This window comes from Eriocheir sinensis, chromosome 27 (genome assembly GCF_024679095.1).
Source record: "Eriocheir sinensis breed Jianghai 21 chromosome 27, ASM2467909v1, whole genome shotgun sequence".
NCBI classification, from domain to species: domain Eukaryota; kingdom Metazoa; phylum Arthropoda; class Malacostraca; order Decapoda; family Varunidae; genus Eriocheir; species Eriocheir sinensis.
Window position 1 is genome coordinate 3,028,860 of NC_066535.1, and position 22,505 is coordinate 3,051,364.

Below are 22,505 nucleotides of genomic sequence, written 5' to 3' on the forward strand. Positions count from 1 at the left end.
GAGGTACGGAGGAGTCATTGGTGCCAGGCCTGTTTGCAGATGATACAGTATTGTTGGCAGAGAATGAGCGGACGCTGCAGAGGATAGTGGATGAGTTTGACAGGGTGTATAAGAGGTGAAACATGAGAGTGAATGCTGGAAAGCCGCACAGAGTTAGAGCAGAGAGTACAACGAAGTGTAGGATAAGGTTACAGGAGGAGAGAATAGAGGTGACCGAGTTTAAATATTTAGGGACAGTTTTATGTCAGCGTGGAAGTATTTAAGGTGAGGTGAGGGAAAGAGCAGTGAAGGGCAGACAGGTAGTAGGTGCATTGGAGAGAGTTATGAAAGGAAGAAGAGTGAGCATGGAGGTAAAGAGGAACAGTATGATCCTGTTAACTCTGTCATATGCATCAGAGACGTGGACATGGAAAGCAGCACAGCAATCAAGAATACATGCAGTGGAAATGAGTTTTTTAAGATTTGCATGTGGTATTTCAGGATGGGATGGAGAAAGTAATGAAAGCGTGTGTGAGAGGTTTGGTATGGGTGTGACAGCGAAAGGAGTGGAGTGTGGAGTGGTCGAATTTGTGAAACATGGTGCACTGAGATGTGTGTGTGTGTGTGTGTGTGTGTGTCATGACATGAGCCATTTATAATGGCGCAACCATAAACAGTTGCCTGCGCCATGACGGGCTCGGGGATGACCATCAGGCCCAGATGGATAGTCTACCGGCGTCATAGGCCACATGTAAAAAAATACATAAATAAATTTAAAAAAAAAAAAAAATTAAAATCTCCACGGGTTGGAACAAATAAACGCTTTTTCAGTGTTTTCAATACCTTGAGTTTCGCGATCCTCGAGTTTAGCGCTTTACCTTCGGAACGAAGCGAGCGCGAAACTCGAGAGGGTACTGTAGTTATGTGTATATTTATACAGCAATAAAGAAACGTGGCATATATATTTTACAGTGGGGTTAAGAAAATGTTATTACTTTTATTTAACTTTTGCCGCAGTTCTAAGGTGGATAAGGAATGTAACATAATATTTATAAGTTAGTTTGAAGGAATATAAGTAGAAAATATATTTTCTCAATAAAAATAAATGTTAAACCTCTCATGAGCAACAACGCTCCCACTGACTCAGCCTGACGTGAGTCACGCGTTGAGTTCTTTTACGGAGACATGGCAACGCTGTTGCCCCACCCCAACCGCACCCTGGCCCTCATTTAAAGGTGGTAGTACTATAGTTCTTTACCCTGCACAGATGCTATCCATATACAAGGGCCTTGTCTGCCCTTGTATAGAATATTCATCTTGTGTGGGGTGGCTCTACACACACAGCTCTCTTGGACAGAGTAGAGTCTAAGGCTCTTCATCTCATCATCTCCCCTCCTCTTACTAACAGTCTTCCATCTCAAATTCCACCGCCACGTTGCATCTTTCAATTTTCTATCAATATTTTCATGCTGACTGCTCTTCTGAACTTGCTAACTGGATGCCTCTCCTCCCCCCCGTGGCCCTGCTGCACACGACTTTCTACTCTAGCTGATCCCTATACTGTCCAAATCCCTTATGCAAGGGTTAATGAGCATCTTCATTCTTTTATCCCCATCACTGGTAAACTCTGGAACAGCCTTCCATGTCTGCATTTCTTCCTCCCTATGACTTGACCTCTTTCAAGAGGAGAGTATCGAGACACCTCTCCACCCAAAATTGACCTCTCTTTTGGCTCCTCATACTCGTATGTACGCTTTTATAGGAGCAGCGATTAACCCGGTAGCAGCGACGGGCCAAATTTGTGGCTTCACCATGTAGCAGCGACGGGCCAAATTTGTGCCATGATATAAACCCCCCAAAATAGATGATACATAATCTGATCACAAATGCTTGGATATATATTATGAAATGGTTTGTGTGAGGGGTGATTTTTTCTCATTTTTCTCGCTTGGGGGGACCATTAAGAAACATGATCCCTGCTGCTACCAGGTTAATAGGCTTTTTTTCCTCCTTTTTTTTTTCCCCCTTGAGCGGCTTCTTTCACTAATAAAAAGAAAGAAAAAAAAAAAAGCCCAAGATGTGCTACAACCTCACCAGCATCATATGCTCATCAGCCAAAGTAATGCCAGCAAAAGAGGACTGCAGCCGGTGAGAATTGGCTAAAACTGTTATTCTGAGATGGGCACCATCATTTTGCCCTTAACAGTAGTAGCTATAACCCCCCACCACTAATTTCTTCATTACCAGGTCTCCTTGTCTCCGAGAGCCCCACTATGTCCACTGTCAACCTCCTGAGTCCATCTGACAGATGGGGTAGTGACTGAGAGGCCCGGTATGTTCTAGGCACTCGCACGAAGTGCCCACTGGAGGTTGACCCCAAGCCTGGCTCGACAAGCTTGTGTCTCATCTGCACCAGGGATGGAGTGAATACAAGAGCTGTGTATTCGAATACAAAATACGAATACTTCAAATCCCAACAAATACGAATTTGAATACAGTGCAATGGTTTTAATTCAAATCAATTCAAATTCAAATGCAAATAACAATACTTCTTAAAGGTATTAATGAATACATTCATGAATACTATTACAGTACCTTCTCAAGTTTCGCGCTATCCGAGTTTCGCGGTTAGTCCTAAATTCTTACCATCCCGAGTTTCGCGCTGCTTTGACACGTACAGGTCACGTCTACTTACCATCGGCGTCACACACACTACCTTTAAAGGAAGTATCACACTGGACGTTTTCCTCCAAACATTGTGGCTATGGCAAGAGAGAGAGAGAGAGAGAGAGAGAGAGGGGGGGGGAGGGGGGGGACAGGAAAAGAAAAAGGGTTATTTTGAAGCCGCAGTTGAAGGCGGCTGCCTTACGATTGGCTGACAGTTCTGAAAACACGCTTGTGATTCGCTGGGAGTCCAATGACGTCATCGCCGACGCCCACCCTATCAGCGGCTTTACTGCCTAAAGGTGGTGTCACAATGGCCGTTTTCGTCCAACCGTTAGGGCTACGGGCAACGCCTGTGCACCCAACCGGGAGCGAGTTCACGGTTATCCATAAGCTGGTGTCACACAGGGCTTTTTTCTTCCCGCCACATTGGCGCCACCTAGGGCAACCGGCAACTCCAACTTTTCCTGGTGTGCATCACACACGGCCAAGGTCGGTTGCCTGTATCCACATCCACAATGTAATAAAAAAACTTGCCCTGTATCAACATGGCGTCGTCTGCTAAAGTAAGGGCTGTCGCAGCTTGTGCTGCCATTACCCAAGTTATGAACTGCTTGCTGAAGTTAAATGGAAGGAAGAAACAGTTGTGGGTGTGGCATGCCTGTGGTTCCTCCATGCCAGTTCTCATTGTCACCACTGCGCGTGCGTGGCCAACCCACCCATACACATGGATCGAATAACAACAAACACACACACCAGACTCATTAGGAACCATTGCAGATGTTTCTGACAAACAGAAATGACTTCACCATTTCTTTGCGTGTGTTAGAACGTATTTGGTGAGTGGCTCACATGAACCAAACCTAGCTCTTGGCAAGAAGAGAGCAGTCGTCTTTAACACTGCTCTCTTCTTGCCATTGGGTATGTTTGGTTTGTATGAACCATTCTCCAAATAAGTTCTAACACACTCTAGGAAATGGCAAAGCCATTTTTGTTTGTGAGAAACATCTGCCATGGTTCATGATGAGTCTGGTATGTGCGTGCGTGTGTGTGTCTTTGTTGTTACTCGATCCACATGTTCATGTGGTCAGAGTCTAGATGGGTGGGTTGGCCGCTCATACACAACGGTGACAATGAGAACTGGCACGGAGGAACCACAGACACACCACGCCCACAACAGCTTCTTCCTGCCATTTAACTGATGCAACAAGTCCATAACTTGGGTAATGGCAGCACAAGCTGTGACATCCCTTACTTAAGCAGATGACGCCATATCGATACAGGGCAAGTGCTTTGTTTACGTTGTGGATGTGGATACGGGCAACCGACCTTCGCCCGGAAAAGTTGGATTTGCCGGTTGTCCAAGCTGCCACCAACACGGTGGGAAGAAAATGACCCAGTGTGACACCAGCAGGTTACGGACAACCGACAACTCGCTCCCAGATGGGCGCACGGGAGTTGCCAGCAGCCACATGTGCAACGGTTAGAAGAAAACGGCCAGTGTGACACCGCCCCAAGGCAGCGAGGCCACTGACCGGGTGAGCGCCGGCGATGATGTCATCAGACTCCTAGCGAATCACAAGTGTGTTTTCAGAGCTCAGCCAATCGTAAGGCTTCATCTGTGGCTTTAAAACGAACCGTTCTCGCTTCCTGTTTTCTTCCTTTTTCCAAGGTACGTATTTTGAGATAACAAGGGAGTAAAGGAGGAAAAAAAGTGACCTTCGGGGGGCAGCATGAGCCAATTATAATAGCGCCACAATAAACAGTTGCCTGGGCCATGACAGGCTTGGGGCTGACCATCAGGCCCAGATGGATAGTCTACCGGCGCCATAGCCCACGTAAAAAAAAAAAAAAACACGGGATGGAACAGATAAGCTCTTTTTCAGTGTTTTCAATACCTCGAGTTTTGTGATCCTCGAGTTTAGCACTAAACCTTCGGAACGAAGCGAGCGTGAAACTCGAGAGGGTACTGTAATTGAAAAATACCTTCTTCGTGTCACAAGGTATAGCACTGCTTTAAAGTAATGCAACAGTAAAATGACGCTGCACTGCCACAGTCTGTGAACCTGTACTATACATGATGATTGCATATCAGCCCAGGAGGCTAGAGTTGTAAGGAACAATGGGTGATCATAAATTTTGAAGTATTCGTCAGATTATTCGCAGAATACAAATACTTTTCCCTTGTATTTGAATATGAACGAGAATACATTGATTTCTATCAATAATTATTTAAATATGTACAAATATGAATAAACCCAAATACAGTATTTGAATGTGAATACTGAATACGAATACTCCATCCATGGTCTGCACCACCCTGGCGGTCCCCCACACATGACAAAAAGCTTGAGCTTCGGGCAGGAGGGCAGCTACCACTGAATCTCTGAGAGGCTTGGTATGTTCTAGGCACTCACATGGAGCCTGGCTCAACAAGCTTGTGTCTTGTCTGCACCACCCTGGAGGCCTCCCACACAAGACAAAAAAGCTTGAGCTTCAGGCAGGAGGGCAACTGCCAGCAGAACCTGACATCCCATTGAATCTCTACATTCCCAAATTTGGGAAAAATCTGAAAATCAAACATGCTGTACTCTTTTCTCAAATTTTCCACCCATGTTACACTTCTGGAACATAACCTCGGCTACAGTACTGTCACTTCCTCACTACCATAATAGACGGAAAATCCTATAACAATTTTAAAAATTTCTCTACTAAAGATTTCTCAGTTGGTTCAAGGGTAATTTTTTCCATAGAATTGATATTTGCCTGGGTTATTTTAATATTTATTTATTTATTTATTTATTTTTGTGTGTGTGTGAGCAGTGTGCATTTATTGACTGAGGATACATTCAAGTTCAAACTACTTGTGCTAGGAAAACTCCTTTAATGAAAGTAATATGACATTATTTGGATAATGCTAAAAACTCCTAGTCAATGGCTTTTAACTTTTCAGTACAGCTTAGTGCATGCCTAACACTATTTTTTCTGATGAATTTGCTGAAGAGTCTTTCTCAGAAGTACATTTTATTGTTTGCTGTGGGGTAAAATATACTTGCTAAACAACTAAGCAGAGCTAGCTAGACGGCTCACTGAAATTTTATGAACTTTATAGAGCTATGTTATTGTCTATAAATTGTCAGTATAGCATTGAGTATAAAAATAGGATAAGCATAGTTTCAAAATAATAAGGCATCTTAAAACATTATCAGTCCATTGAAAGCAACATTCAGGGCTATGAAATTTTACATGGGAAGCCTGATCATAACTTAACATATGAATTCATGATGGTGAAAGATTTGCAAATGGGATACTAAAAATAGGAATTAAATTAATTAGTGCTGAGCAATAGGAATGACTTTTTCTTCGTTTCCAGCAATGGCAGGGAGAGGAGATTCCACCGTCAACACTCCATCTTTGGAGAGCGAGGACTTGATGAGTTCAGGATTAGTGCCTTTGGGGAGCAAAAATTCTCTGTTGTATTCACGATAAACAGACCTGCTGTCACTCTTCTCTTCATGTTTGGCATGAACCTGTTGGAATGAAATAGTACAAGTGAGTAAATAACCCATCCTGTGGAACAAGGGGGGGGGGGGTCTGCTATCCTGGAAGAAGATTCATGTCTTACTGCACCGACAGGCAAGGATTAGCGACCAGTACGCAGCCTGTCGTGATGAGGACGGCGATCTCCCATAATGACCGGTCATATAAGGTCATATGTCGGTTACCGTCCAGTAGACCACTGGTCGCACGATCAACGCCATCCAATCTGTAGGCATTGGCAAGAACAACACACCGATGGTCTGCCACAAGACGCCACTTGGACGCCGACAGATACCACAGTGGTTGGTGTCTTGTATGTGTCATATAAAAACCTGCACAGTCTGGGGCAGCGATCACACCTTTACCTCTACCTTTCAGCATACACGACTCTTTTATTACTGTCGCTCCACCCACAATGACCTGACCTCATTTAGTCTCCTCCAATCGTTGAGAGCGGTGGCGGTCTGCACTCAACCCAGACACAGACAGCAGCCAATAGGACGGGGAACAGGTGCCAACCATGTGGCCAATAGACCGCCACTAGATGGCCACCGTGCAGTGATTGGACGGTGTCCATTTGCCGTCCAGCCTACCACCGGTCACTGCACAACTCGCCGTGTGGTGGGAGACCAGACGCCGACCACGGCCAGTAACAAATGCAAAGTGGATGCCAAACATTGACGACCACCTCCTACCTGATAGCAACCAGATAGCATTCACTTGCCTTCTGGTAGCCGTTCACCAATTAACCGTCATCTGTCAGCCAATGGTGGCAATCCACTTGCCGTCCAGACAGAGTCCATTCGGCCATCGGACGGCAACCTTTTTACGACAGGCAGAGACTTGAGAGGTCGACTGGAGCCGTTTGGTGCAGCACCAATAACCTCCAGCCAACCTTTTCAGTTGCACGGCGGACGGAGACACATGATGATCGCACGCACAACCATGTGAGACCTCCTGCGACCTGTAGGTCATGGGAGGTCGTCATTAGATAGTAAAGTCAGTGTAACCAGGAAATTGAAAGAACAAACCCATACTCGTCTTGGTGATGTGTCGCTCCATACAGTGCAAGAAACTTTGCAACATGACCTTGGTTGCAGGTGTTATTTCGTGTGGAAGAAGCCACTAATAAATGACCTCCAAAGGAAGAGGAGGCTTCATTTTGCCCAGCAATGTAAAGATCAGTGATTGCTGGTATTGTTTTGCCACCTGTTTGTTTTCCATCCATTATGTAATCCAGCAAAAAAGGGCAGAAACACAAGAATGTAGGTGAAATTTCAGGCTAAATTGTTCAAGGCCATACAAACTGTCAACCCCCACAGGAGGGAAGGGAGAGAAGGAGACCTTTCCCTCACACCAGTGAATGAGAAAAAAGATGCACGTCACTGCCTGACACACGATTAATGCCTCTTGCATTTTAATGATGGTATGAGAGGTAAATATGAAATTGTGCGGAAAATTTCAATGTGCAGACTCTGGCGCAAGAATCATCCGTGCAAACTGCACTCTTGGAAGATCTACTCCTATTTCTCTACTTGTTGACAGTATCTAGTAATACCCCTGTCCCGTTATTCACAGGGGTTAGGGGTCACACACCCTACAAATATCAAATTTTTGCAAATGTTTGGTGCACCCCCCAAAAAAGCCTTTCCAAGTCCCTATTAGTGTCCATGTCTTACAGCCATAGAGCAAGGCTGAGAGCACAAGTGACTTGAAGATCTATAACACCATAATGACCCTTTACTGGAAACAGCAATCATAGTTTGACAAAGCTTTTGTAGAAAGTAAAAAACATGCAGCAGAGGTGACAGTGGCCACTCTTATTAACTATGACAACCCCTTTGTTCACGCTGTTCAGCATAATGTACATCCCCCTGGCACGGCTTGGTCTTGGTCTTGGTTCAGGCCACCATTTTGGCAAAACTTATTAGCTGAGCTTAATTGCTGTTGCCATTACAAAGGCAATGCCGCCTTCATGACTGGACTTCTGGTAAAGTTGCACAACACTGCATTGCTGAAAGCTCAACTGAATGCAGGACAGGCCTACTCTGGAGGTGGTGGAAGTGTGGCGCTGGTATTTCAAATCTTATGCCGGTCAGATATTCATAATTTTTCAATGATTTTCCTTGCAATTTTTTGAAACTTTGACGAGACAGATTTATGCCGGATATTTGGAGTTTCCAGATACCCAGGGGCAAGATGAAGGGTTTTTAATCTTATTTCAGGTATCTTCATTAAGACATTTGATTCTGTAAGTGCAAATTAAGTTTTTTTAATAATTAATTGCATGTAAATTACATGGGTAATATTCACAGTAGCATGAAATATTATTAAATGTGATACCAGGCTACTTCAAATATTACCTCTGTAATTTACATGCAACAAATAATTGAGATATATGTACTACCTTTTATTTGCAGTTACAGAGCCAGATGTTTCATTATATGGGTGCCGTTCACAAAAGTAACTGTTCACACATCTCAACGGGGCTCTGGAGTCAACAAACCACACCGCACCCCTCCGTTGATACCGAAAGACAGTCTTTTTGCCTAAATGGCATCCTTTTGTGGCATGCTGGGGTGTGGCAATAAATGGAACAAGTTCCCCAATAAGTCATTCTACAGACTACCAGCTGTGGACAAGATACAAGGACTGAAAGGAGAGAAAATAACAAAAGAACGCTGACAGCAGTGGTTGGGCAACTTGTCGAGTGGTTGGCCAGTCTGTCGACAGGTTGCCAGCCACTCCCTTCAGCGTTCTCGTGTTATTTTCTCTCCTTTCAATCCCTGTCTCTTGTCCACAGCTGGTAGTCTGTAGAATGACTTATCGGGGAACTTGTTCCATTTATTTCCACACCCCAGCATGCCACAAAAGGAGGAGGAAGTGATACAAAGTGGAGTAGGTCAAAAGAAGAAGAAGAGTGATTAGTTTTGTTGGTCCTCCAGAGCTCGGCCCGAGCTTGAACTTGACGAGTTGTGCACGGCACCTATACCTGAAATTATATTATTTGCAGATAAGGCTGTACATGAAGGGATTTAAATTCAGTTAAAAAAAAAGCATGTAAAATGATTCTGTATTAAAAGAAGAAAGCCCTGGAAGACCTTAATATCAGAGGTAGACACTGTGTGAATAAATGTAGCCTTTGACTTTACGCATTAAATACAAAACTTGTTTCTTATGTTTTCATCCATGCATTGAAACACCTTTAATGGTGAGCAACTGCATTTAGCCTTTCCTGAGGAATAAACATATACAATCTGAAAAAAACAAAAAATAAACTTAAAACTATCATATATGTAACTACTTGTAGGAATTCTATCAATCTTGCTACTACTGATAAAAAAAAATATAAATGTTAAAATTATTTTTGTGGACACCCTGTATATCCACTATAAGAACTCTACAATGCTTTTCACATCTGCAGATGCTGTTCATATCATGCAAGGTATCCATGACATATCTTAATCAAAAACAACTGAAGCACTACATACCAATAGCTTGTTATCGACAGTTTTGACGACAATCTCCTCAGGCTTGTACTGGCTAACATCAAATCGAAGTTTCAGTTGTTTGCAGTCACCATCTTGTTGGATGAGTGGAGAGTTCATGCCTTCTAACCATGACCCTGTCCCTTGGTTGGAGCTTGCCTGGTCCTGCTGGCTGTGAAAAACAATATATATACAATAAATAATCTTTTAAGAAAAATAAGTACAATATTACTTTTAATGTAGTGGTACATATTTTTTAAGGTACATCAAGGAGAGCTTTTAGGATAGGATGTAAGAATAATAGCTGGGTAGTAATGATGCATACTACAAGACCATACATATCATGAAGTTTTCTAGTATTAGAATCCCTGCACTAACACACTACAGTAATACTAGAGATGACTGAAAGATCACCTCTTGGAGACAGACTCTGTTTCACTGGACACCACTGTGTTCCCATCCTTCCCTGTGACTCGAGTTTCCCTACGGTGGGTTTTGTTACTAAACACCTCCGCCCTAGCTAAGGCCCCCAGACAGGCCAAGAGAGCAATTGACATAAAGGCCATTATTGCAGAAGAAAACATAAAATAGCATTATGTGTATAGGAAGAAATCATACACAATTGAGGAGTATAAAGGAAGAGAAAATATTTGCCACAACAGCAGACCCACCACCACCAGTCCAAAGACCAGTGTGAGCCATGAGGAGTGTTCATAACAGGTGCACCAGACCAGCCAGCCATGAGTGCAGGACAGGAGCAATGCAGCATGGAAGGAAAAGATGGGTTGAGGGTTGGTTAGAAGGTTGTTAGTTTTGTCTAAAGTGAGCATACTACTACTTGGTGTTAATCTAGGAAATACTTGCATTATAATGATTCTCAACACCAAACAATACCAGAATCAAAATGATTGTGTTGAACTGTACGAAAGAATACATGAATGTTATTCAAAACATACTTATCTAAAAGTGCCTCACCACACATGAGCTGTTTCTTTAGCTGTAAAAAAAATAACACAAACACACACACACACACAGAGGAGGAAAATAGAGGAGGATTGAATGGGAAAATGAAAAACTGGATGGAAAGTTACTTAAAGGGAAGAGAAATGAGAACAGTGGTAAAGGACATGAAATCGGAATGGAGAAATGTAGATAGTGGGGTGCCTCAAGGATCAGTACTGGCACCAATACATTTCCTAGTATATATAAATGATATGCCGAAGAAAGTAAATAGAACATGAGCTTGTTTGCAGATGATGCGAAATTGCTGAGACACATAAGAAATAGTAAAGACTGTGAAATTCTGCAAGAGGACCTAAATAAGATTTGGGATTGGAGTAGGAAATGGGAGATGGAGTTTAATGTGAAGAAATGTCATGTAATGGAAATAGGAAAGAGTGAAGGGAGACCAAAATGGACATATAGAATGGGAGATGGAGAAATATTAAAAGTTCAAGAAGAGAGAGAGATCTGGAAGTGATAATACAAGATAATCAACAGTCAGAGTCATGTAAATAGGATATTCGGAGACACGTAAAGAATGGTAAGAAATATAGGAATAGCATTCCACTACATGGATAAAGATATGATGAAAATGATGATTACCACTATGATTAGACCAAAGATGGAATATGCAGAAACTGTGTGGTCTTCCCATTTGAAGAAACATTAAAAAACTAGAAAGAATACAAAGGATGGCAATGAAGATGGTTCCAGAACTGGAGGGATTGTCACATGAAGAAAGGTTAAAGGAAATGAGCCTGCCAACATTGGAACAAAGAAGAGAAAGGGGAACCCTAATACAAATTCATAAATTGCGGAATAAAATGGAAGAAGTAGACAACGAGGAGTTGCTACTAAGATAAGTAAGAAACACCAGCAACACACGAGGACAGTAAAAAATTGAGAAAAAGAAGATGCTTGAGAGACATAAAAAAATATAGCTCCCTGTAAAGAAACATAGAGGTTTGGAACAGAGTAAGTGAGGATGTAGTATCGGCAAAGAGTGTGCACAACTTTAAGGAAAAACTGGACAAGTACAGATATGGAGATGGGATCACATGAGCATAGCACAGGCCCTGTAAAATTACAACTAGGTAAATACACACACACATACACACAAGCTGCAGGAATATTTAAAAAAGATAAATGAATGGAGAAAAGAATGGGAAATGGAGTTTAACGAAAAGAAATGTCACACAATGAAAATGGGAGAAAGTAAAAATAGACCATGTGGAGTGTATAGGATGGGAGGGACAATCATCAACAAGGTGAATGAAGAAAAAGACTTAAGAATCACAATACAAGATACACTGACACCTGAGAAGCACACAAATAAGATATTTGGTGAAACATTTTTTCCTGTAATATATTAGCGGGGGTGGCTGAATAATAAGCGTGCAGGTGTGGAGTCCTGGAGGACCTGGGTTATATCCTGCCCGCCACTACAAACTGACAATTTTCAGTCATCGCTGAGTGGCCTAAGGCTACCCACATGCTCTCCCGATGATTGCCTACCAACTCAGACTAGTGAAACTCTCTTAAGAGGATCAAGTGAAGCTCTAGGGGGTGGTATAAGCTGGGCAAGATGGCACCACTATAAAACACTTGCCTGCACCACTAATTGGCTGGGACCAACCATCGGCCTCATAAAAAAAAACCTACTGGCACTATAGACCAAAAGTGAAATATGAAAATAAATATATGAATAAATAAATAAAGAGCCCAATAAGAGTAAAGATGGGTGCATATGCTATAGCTGGTCATGGTCATGGTGCTCATCTCCAAAGCATTGGTCCTTGAGGCTGTGGTGGGAGGAACCCATTACCCCAGAACACAGGCTGTGTGACATCCAGGTTACCACAGTTTACTTTCTCCAGGTTTCCCCAGGTACCCATTTATCGTCCAGCTCAAAAGGGAGGATGAATAGCTGGGTGTGCTGCGTGCCAACTGCACAAGCCGGGATCTGAACCGGGACCCTCAGATTTGTAGCTAGGTATGCTAACCACTAGACCATGGAGACAAAAAAAAATTACTCATGGGGTAAGAAACTTGCCCTATAAAGACACTCTTAAGCACCTAATGCAACCGACGTCAACAAGATGAGAAAACTTTTAGAATAAGCAAATGAACTGAAGTTGCTAACCTATGTTTACACTGCACATTCTATATGTTTCGGCTCATGATTTGGAAATTGGTAGATACAAAAGAACATTTGGCTTATCTTGTAAATTCGTTTAATGCTATCACTCTGCCTCAGCAAGATTCGTCAAAAGGCAGCCAACATCTTGTTCTACCCCAGGGCACTTGACGGACCAAGTATAACTGACTGAAGATATAAATAATGAACTAACCAGCTCACGAAAATTTGTAAAGTTGATTGGGAAATAATGATATCAAAGTAAAAGAGTATTATCTTTGTTTATCTTTCCCTTCTAAATTGTTGCCTTGTAATAAGATCAAGATTTAAATCAATGATATTTGAAAAAAATCGTAGACCTTGAATTTTGATTAAAATCAAGCAACCCTGGTTTAAAGTTAAATTTGATTGACTGAGACTCGGAGACAACCCCATGATTGTAGCGAATTCTTGTATATCACAACTAGGTTAAACACACACGCACACACACCTCTCTGTGGCGCAACTGGTTAGAGCGCTAGGCTGCCAGGCTTCACAGCTTGACAGGGCGGTGGTTCGAGCCCGCTCAGGCCGGATTTTTTCCGTTGACTACGAGTGGTTACTGTCCCCCGTTAAGCAAGGGAGATGGGGTGTGTGAGGTCCTGGCAGTACCCAGAGATCGATGATAAAGAGCACTTGCTCAGGTCGGGAGGGTACCTGCTGGTGATTACGAGTCCAACACTTGATCAGGCCGTGGTGAATTACACACACACACACACACACACACTGTACCTGATGACAGTTGTGGTGGTGCCAGCCAAGAGTTAAGTGCCAAGTCCATATTCCCAAATGGTTGTGAAATAGGACTTCCTGTATCAATATATATGTTTTGCCAACATAGAACTATAGGCACAAAATCATCTGCACTGGCAATTATATGCCATTTTTAAATCCAATAGTTTAAACAGTGTTGGAGGCAATGGTTGGGTGACAAATAGGAGGTAGCAATTGTGTTATATGGTGGCTACTTATGCACAAAGTAGTAATAATGACAAAAATATTGTTGAAAGGAGGCAGCTGTGTTGCTGTGATGGGGTACAATGGTGGCTGAGGGTGCCAGGAGCTTGGGATTGGTTGGGCATAGTAATGGCAGAGGTGTATTACCCAGTAAGGTAAAATGATGTAGGTAGCATATGCAATAGGGTACTGAGGTGGCAAATGAGGGCATCTGCTTGGATACAGTGGTGGCAAGTGAAGGGATCTGACACGAGTGTCTTGTCTAGTAGGTTATAAAAGGTGGCACGAGAGGTTTGGTGAAAAATCACGGTGGCAGAAAGAGGGTGGAAGAGTCATACAGCAGTGGTAAGGTCTAGTGGTTGCCTTGAGGGAAGTAGGGAAGAGTATACAGTTAAGTATTGGTAAGGGTAAGAAACACTGATTCCATGAGCACAGCCTAAGGTACACAAGTTGCAGGTGGGGAAAAAAATGTTGATTGGTGTGGTAGAATGGTTATAGGTATAATGATATAAAGATGTATACCTTCAAAGGCAGTGGTGACAGGGCCTACTAAGAAGTAGGCCTACAGTGGTGCAGAGTACTGTGGAGCACCATTACAATGACATAGGTATGATGCCATATGTATGAAGGTGCAGGTAGGGGTGCATGTATGCATGTATGTAGCGTCTGTTGTGGGTGCAAATCGTCTTGGGTTGGGGACTGGGGTAGGGGTGGCAACAGGCTGGCGCAGGGCCAACTTCCAACCTTTCGAGTCTGGCATCCACCCCCCATCAATACTAGTTATCCCTTCCCCATTCAATGTACCCTTTCCAACCCTTCACCACCCATTCTTCTCTACACACCTTCATTTTACCCTTGGTTTCGCCTCTATATCCCCTTACCAGATATTCACTACCCATTCCTTCTCTTTAGATCCCCTGTTCACCCACCCCTTCTATATACCCCTCTTTCATATTCCATCTTTATCAACGCCTATATATATATATATATATATATATATATATATATATATATATATATATATATATATATATATATATTGCTTTGTCACTCATATCCCTTCTTCACATGGCTTTTCCACTTGTCTCAATGAACTCCCATCTTTATCCCTTCTCCATACACAATCTACCTAATCCTACAATCTGTGCCCTCTCCATTCCCAACCATTTAAGTGGCTATTACACTGGGCAAATTTTCCGTGGATCTTCAGTCATAAAACCGTGGATTTTTGCCTACGTGGAGATACTACCGTCGTTTTCCTATCACACTTGCCTCGCACTCTCTCAGCATACCCAAAGTCACTTATATCAAGTCCAGTCATACGCAAATATGTGGGAGGAGACACAGCAGAGGCGTGGCTTATGCATGACGCTGCTTGGTGCCAAACTAGAGAATGTAAAATCTGGGATTTAGAGAAAACGAATAAAGGTGAACTAATTTAAATCAATCACTTCAACATGCCCCACCTCACACCCCACACCGCCGTTTGTAGGCATTGGAATTAGTCACGCATGGCACAATAAGACATTTTTTCGTCAGTGGCTTGCCTGAACGCGCGGTGAAAGAAGGTGAGCATGCACATCCAAAGTGCACTCACGGCCGCAACATTAGTCACCCGTGAAATGGCGGGTATTTGGTATCAAGTGACATCATCCCGCTGCTCCACCCCAAACCGCCCCTGAGCGTACTTGTCGCAGTTTTGAAGGCAGAGTGACCTGACTTGTTACAAGTGACTTTGAGCGTACCGGGGTCTTGACCGACACATTTTCACAAGTATGGCTGACGTCCCTGTTCGCACCCCCGTTTTCACTATAGTGCCGTTGATTTGGCTCTAGTGACGCTCAATTTACACAAGCAACGGAAAAAGAAAAGAATATGGAGGCGGCAATGGTTACAAGGAGAGGAGCGCAGTGAAGTGATGCAGCTGTTGCAAGAACTACGTCTAGAAGACGAGAAAGGCTACAGGCAGTGGATTAGTCAGCAAGGACCAATTTTATGAAATATTGAGCCTTGTGCAACCATCTATAGCCAAGAAAGACAAGGCTTAGGAAACCAGTGTCTGCTCTTTCTTCTATGCAGTTTTTTTTGCATACAATTCATGCCTGGGATCCCAAAAAGCTGGCATGTCCCGTAATTTCTCAATTAAAGTGGCTCAGAGGCCTTGGTCAAGGCCTACGAGAGGGAGGCCTTGCCCATTAGCGCTTGGTAGGTTATATTTAGGAGGCCTGATACATGTATAGTCACTTTGTAAATGTGCCTCTTTAAATTTTTGACGTATATTAATATTTTTTCACAAATATTTTTTGATGTATGTATATATTTACCTGATGGTACGATAATGGTACGGAATTACGGTACGATATTTTTACCGTACTGTACGGTACGGAAAAAGAGCTGGGAGTACGGTACGAAATTACGGTACGGTATTTTTTTCAGGTACGGAGTACGGTTAAAAATTCCGTACCGTACCGTATTGCCAGCCTTGGAGAGGACACAAGAGCGGAGACAAGAGCGGAGCGCGGGACCGCAGCTTATTGTTGACGTTACGCCCCATCCCCTAGGCCACTGGTATTCATTGCGCGGCTCGCGAGCCGCATGCGGGTCATGACAGCTTGATTGGCGGCTCTCCATCCAGGAAATATATAAATCAATTACTACCAAAATCCTAATCTCGAAATTTTTTTATATATAAATTTTGAACAAAAAAAAAATGTTAATATAAAATTTCCAAGCCTTTTGTCTCGAAAGATATTTTAAATACAGTCGTCCCTCAAATAGAACGGGGGTTAGGGACCCAGGACCCCCGTACTATTCGAAAATCCGTATAAAATTAGTGCTCCCCCTAGAAACACTCCTGGGCTGCATTTGAGAGGGAATCGGGACTCTTGGAACGTCCCGAGCGCTCTCAAACGCGTGACGCGGCAGCACGAGTTGCTAAGTCGGCACGTCTGCTGGCTCCCGGCTTTGAGAGGTGGAGCGCCTTCGTGCTGTGATGACGTCATCTGCAAATATGGCCCAGACAAACACATATAAGTGTTTCCATTGCATTTCACTTCTCTGTGCCACCATAACCACTGCAGCTTCCTTTTCATCTTCTGTTGTTAGGAGTTCGTCAGCCAGGACAGCTAGTAATGCATGTTAAACGTCGCCAGGAAAATCAGCGTACGCCAATTTGCTGCGAGTGAGACGCTGTTACCATAGCAACGACGAGGCTTAGTAAAAGGACGGCCTTTATCTCCACTCTTGCAGCACTTTTGGAGCACTGGCAGTTACTGCGGCAAGAATTTGTTTTACACTATGATAGATATAGCGAACACTGCTCTCATTCACGTGGTATGCTCTCCCTACCGCAACGTAACTTTTCCCATAACGTAACTTCTCCTAAATCTGAATTCTTCTGCAAGGCGAATACCTTTCTCGAACGTTTTGGGGTGCATTCAACAGGTGTTTTGGAAGAACAGTGTTGCCAGTCACGCCATGGCTACTTGGTGCGACGGGCGGGAAATTTAAAAATCCTAAAAAAATTCTAACATGACAACCCGTATAAAACCGAAACCGTACTATGTGAGGGACGACTGTAGTTAGTAATGACATTCGAATATATATCAGCTGCTACCGTTCCTCCGTACAGGAACAGTTCGCGTGTAAACAGTAGCGTCTCTGCCTCTGTGCGCGGTGGTGGTCTGGCATGATAGATGGTTACATAATTAAAGCGAAAACGCACTGATAATGTAACAGAATCCCAGCCCCGGGAAGCAGAAAGTGAAAGTACGGATGAAGGGGAAACGAGTGGTCAGTCTACCAACAAAATGAAAAACCATGAAAAAAAGTAAAAATGAGATGGCACATTTCCGCTCATCACACCATTAAAGTACCGGTAGAGAGGTAAGTGTTCTACTGTAATTATGTAACATTATGTAGGAAAATTATGGGTTTTTCTTGGGTGTGGCTCTCATTGTTTTTTTTTGTTTTTTTTAACGCTTTGGCCTATTGCGCCGGTAGGCTTCTTCCCGGTGGATCCTGATGGTCGGTCCAAGGCTTCTTCCCGGTGGGGCCTGATGGTCGGCCCAGCCCGTTTTGGCGCAGGCGTGTTTATAGTGGCGCCATCTTGCATTGGCTCATGCTCCCCTCCCGGAGCTCATCTTTAATCATAGAATCTAGAGTCCGGGTTGATAGGTGGTCTTCTGAACAGCATGTGGGTAGTTTTAAGCCACTCGGCGGCGGCTGAAAAATCCCAGCTTGGTGGCACCGGGCGGGGACTGAACTCGCGTCCTCCTGAACGTGGGGCCGTCTCGCTATCTGTTCAGCCACCGCTCTCTTACAAAAATTAGTGAATACCTCTGCCCTAGGCCTTCCCCCTCTCGTAGGCCTTGCCTTGGCCCAGGCAACAACACTCATAGTCATAGCTGTGCGAATGTAGGGACAGTATGGTGTAGCTTCTTCCTCTTCTTCTTGTTTCTTGTCATTGATGATGATGATGATGGTGAGTAATACTGTCGTCCTTCGGTGAAATCTACCGTAGCTTTGGAAGATCGAGGACACGTCAGGAAACCATGGAAATGAGAACCATGCCAGCGGAAATCGTGGTATGACTAAAGATCCACGGAAAATTTGCCCATATTGATACCCCTCACCAACCCTTAGCACTCTTATATTCCTTCTCCACACCCAATCCTTCCTCCTCCCTTAACCCGTATGAACAGATTTAGATTTAGACCATCCATGCTTGCCTCCGTCACCACCGAACCTTTCTCATGCGAAACAAGAAGGCTCTCCTGACTCCCTCTTCCCTTCCTTCCTCCCTCCCTCCAAATGTGAACGTTAAATTAATTTGTCACGACTCATTTTAGTTTCCTTTAGGACTGTTGAATCGACTTGACGCGTGGAACTTATTAACTAAGGTTACTGATGAATATGTGTGGTCATTCGGCCAACTAGTTGCCAGCATGTCGTGCTAACCCTCACGACTCCAGACTCCCGTTCCGACGTCTCTCATTCTCATACTCATTCGATCTTTCATTCTCAGTCTTATTCTTATCATCATTCTCCATCATATTTTCTCTCTCTCTCTCTCTCTCTCTCTCTCTCTCTCTCTCTCTCTCTCTCTCTCTCTCTCTCTCTCATTCTGTTTTAAAATACTTAAATGGATTACGAATGTGGACAAATCAAAATTGTTTATGATTGAGAACACTTTGCGAACGAGGAATAATGGCACAAAATTTAAATGTAGACAATTCAGACAGCATCAAATTTTTCTTCACCAACGTTGTAGTGCGAGAATGGAATAAGCTCCCACTTTCATTGGTCCCGTGTCTCGACCGACACTTCCTTCAACTTAATATTGACTAGAGTAGAAATGCAAAGCTTTGGAGCCATCTGATTAATGTAGAATCACTCAGGTTTAAGGACAGATCACCTAGTCTGGACCATGGGGTCTGTGTGGTCTGCTTTTCTATGTAAATCTCTCTCTCTCTCTCTCTCTCTCTCTCTCTCTCTCTCTCTCTCTCTCTTACAGGAGTTATCTTCTATTATTTATTTCACTCTTGTAAGTCTCTTTTTCCATCTCTGGTGATCAAGGCATCTCCGCCACTCCACAATCATTTCTCTCCCTAAAAACATGTAACCAACCCCTCTCAGTAATTGGTGCCTGACCTGAATGTTGCATTTTCTCCATTTACTGGTTAACCTGTGGCCTGCGGCTCAGGAAATCTGTTGATAGGCTGTGCTGCGGAAGAAAAGACGAAAAATCGAGTCCTACAGAATGTGATGTAATGCCTATCAGCGTGTAAGGAATAGTTTAGCGCACCCGCCAATATATACGTGTTTGGCCAAAAGTATATGGGAAGGCTGTAAAAACCGCCCGTAATTGTACTCTGTAGCGCGAGCTGGCAGTCCCGCGGGCCACCAAACCATTTGCCATACGAGGAAAGACTCAAACAGTTAAACTTGCATTCTCTAGAAAGGCGAAGGGTGCGTGGAGACATGATCGAGGTATATAAATGGATGAAGGGCTTTAATAAGGGAGACATTCATAAGGTTTTGTTGGTAAGAGAACCGGGTAGGACACGAAGTAATGGGTTTAAACTGGATAAATTCAGATTCAACAGGGTCATAGGCAAAAATTGGTTTACTAACAGGGTGGTGGATGAGTGGAATAGGCTTAGCAGTCATGTGGTGAGTGTCAATACAATTGTCACATTCAAAAATAGACTAGATAAATTCATGGACAGCGATATTAGGTGGGGTTAGATACATGGGAGCTTAGGGTCAAAGGAGCTGTCTCGTATAGGCCTACCGGCTTCTTGTAGATTCCTACGTTCTTATGTTCTTATAATCATCATGTGCAGGCGAGGAAAAACAAGGCGAAAATTAGAGTTGGATCAGAACTCATACAAGCGAACTGTAAACATAACTCTTGCCACGGAGAAATCGTCTGCCGCTGGATGAGGGGCATATACAAAGGATTAAGCACAGGTTATCTGTAGTCATCCTCTAGGAACAACTCGTCGAATTCCTCCATCTTCCGACAGTGTGCACTCTGTACTTGAGTCTGAAGAGTGATGTACACGACAGTCTTTCCACGGCGGTGGCGCCTGTCGTCTGGCAGCGGGGCTGTAATTCGTTTTCAGTACAAACGCTGTGTTGTATGCTTCCGATTGACTTGTCGGTGACACTACTGAAACCGCTTTTATTCCTCCAAGGTAGAAACAACGTTAAGATTAGACAGGTACGGGTGATGGGCAATACTAAACACAGAGGTCCATCCCGTATTTGGCGACTCTTTCGAAGTGCAATATTGTGTGTGTGTGTATATATATATATATATATATATATATATATATATATATATATATATATATATATATATATATATATATATATACACACACACACACACACACACACCAGGTATTCGTAATATGCGAGGGTTACGTTTTCCAAAAAGCTTGCATAATGTGAATTCGCATATATCGAACCTATCATCTCATAATTATAGGGGGTTATGTTCCACGAACCGTTTTCGAACCCTCTAACTATTTATTCCGGCACCGTTTCACAATAATATTGAAGTAACGGAGTGAATGCGACACTGATGTGCAGCGGCGGTGTAGCCGCACAGAATGGGATGCTCGCACAGCGTCCCGTTTAACCCTAAGTCTATATACACCAAGTCAAGTCATACGCAGGTTTGTGGGAGGAGACACGGCCGAGGCGTGGTTTATGCGTGACACTGCTTGGAGCCAAACTAGAGAATGTAGAAACAGGGATTTAGAGAAAACGAGGAAAGGCTGACGAATTTAAATCAATCACTTCAACATGCCCTCCCTCACACCCCACACCGGCGTTTGTAGTCATTGAAATTACAGTCACGCAATAGCACAATAAAAAGACATTTTTTCGTCACTGGCTTGCCTGAACGCGCTGTGAAAGAAGGCGAGAATATATATATATATATATATATATATATATATATATATATATATATATATATATATATATATATATATATATATATATATATATATATATATATATATATATATATATATATATATATATATATATATATATATATATATATATATATATATATATATATATATATATATATATATATATATATATATATATATATATATATATATATATATATATATATATATATATATATATATATATATATATATATATATATATATATATATATATATATATATATATATATATATATATATATATATATATATATATATATATATGGTATGATATTTTTTCTGGGCCAACGTCAGCTCAATGGCCCAAAATACTATGTACAAGTTTTTACAATTTTATCTGTAAATACATCCCTCTGGCGCCCCTTTCCCGCCTCCTCATTGGCACGCAGCGTAAAATTAGCCTCTCCAGCCCCACTTCCTTTCCGTCGGCACCCCCCCACCACCCACCCTAGTCAGCTTGTCTGTCTCCGGCACTCCGGGCCCCTTCCAACATACGAACAGCACCACATCTTGCTTCAAGCACCGAGCCTTGGCCAACCCACTGGCTGGTGACAGACGAGGGCTCAGGTTGCCCAGCTGAAGGGAAGTTGCATTATTGCCAAGGACCTTCTTTTATATGGCAATACCAACCCTCCGGCTGGGGGAGGGGGTGACGCCAGACAGATCAATACACCCAACCCCCAACACCACCTCACCCGTACGCACCCCCCAACATTACACCATATAAACATGTCCCACTTTACTAAGGGGAAAGTTGGGGCAAAGCGGGGGACAGGGGCACTTCAATCAATACCCTCCAGCACCGCCGCCACAAACATTCCCATGGTCCTGCCGCACCCAGTAACCACAGCATTTTCCAGTTCTCAGCCTTTTTTTTTTCTATTCTGGAAGTGTGACGTATTACAATTACACCACGGGAAATGCGAAGTTGAAACAATTACACACTGAACGATGATAAGTGGGACCAATAGGAACTTCTAGTGTTTGCGACTCGGATGAATCCTGGGCAGAAGTCGAAGTGAAGGAAACGAACGGAGGTTGTTACTGGTAGAAGGAAGGAGGCCAAATAAGACAGACCGATATTTGCCCCCCCTCCCCCCCCCCTCTCTCTCTCTCTCTCTCTCATGCACACACTAACAGGTGGGTTAGGGCTGCGGGAGGGCTTCTCTCCTCTTACCAGTTAAAATAGGACACATAGGACTC

The 22,505-nt window shown here is 43.2% G+C and overlaps 2 long non-coding RNA genes across 2 annotated transcripts in view; one reads left to right on the plus strand and one right to left on the minus strand.

Moving 5' to 3' along the window:
- The first annotated feature begins 6,058 nt into the window (after nucleotides 1–6,058).
- Nucleotides 6,059–9,355, plus strand: LOC127003997 (uncharacterized). Its single transcript, XR_007757501.1, has 2 exons — nucleotides 6,059–6,195; nucleotides 6,280–9,355. It is a non-coding gene; the product is annotated as an uncharacterized LOC127003997 (long non-coding RNA).
- A 345-nt stretch (nucleotides 9,356–9,700) lies between these two features.
- The window catches only part of LOC127003994 (uncharacterized), a 30,907-nt gene continuing 18,102 nt past the window's right edge, over nucleotides 9,701–22,505 (minus strand). The window contains exons 2-3 of the long non-coding RNA XR_007757499.1: nucleotides 10,086–10,187; nucleotides 9,701–9,843 (exon numbers count right to left, since the gene is read on the minus strand). This is a non-coding gene — a long non-coding RNA (uncharacterized LOC127003994). The remainder of the gene's footprint in view (nucleotides 9,844–10,085; nucleotides 10,188–22,505) is intronic.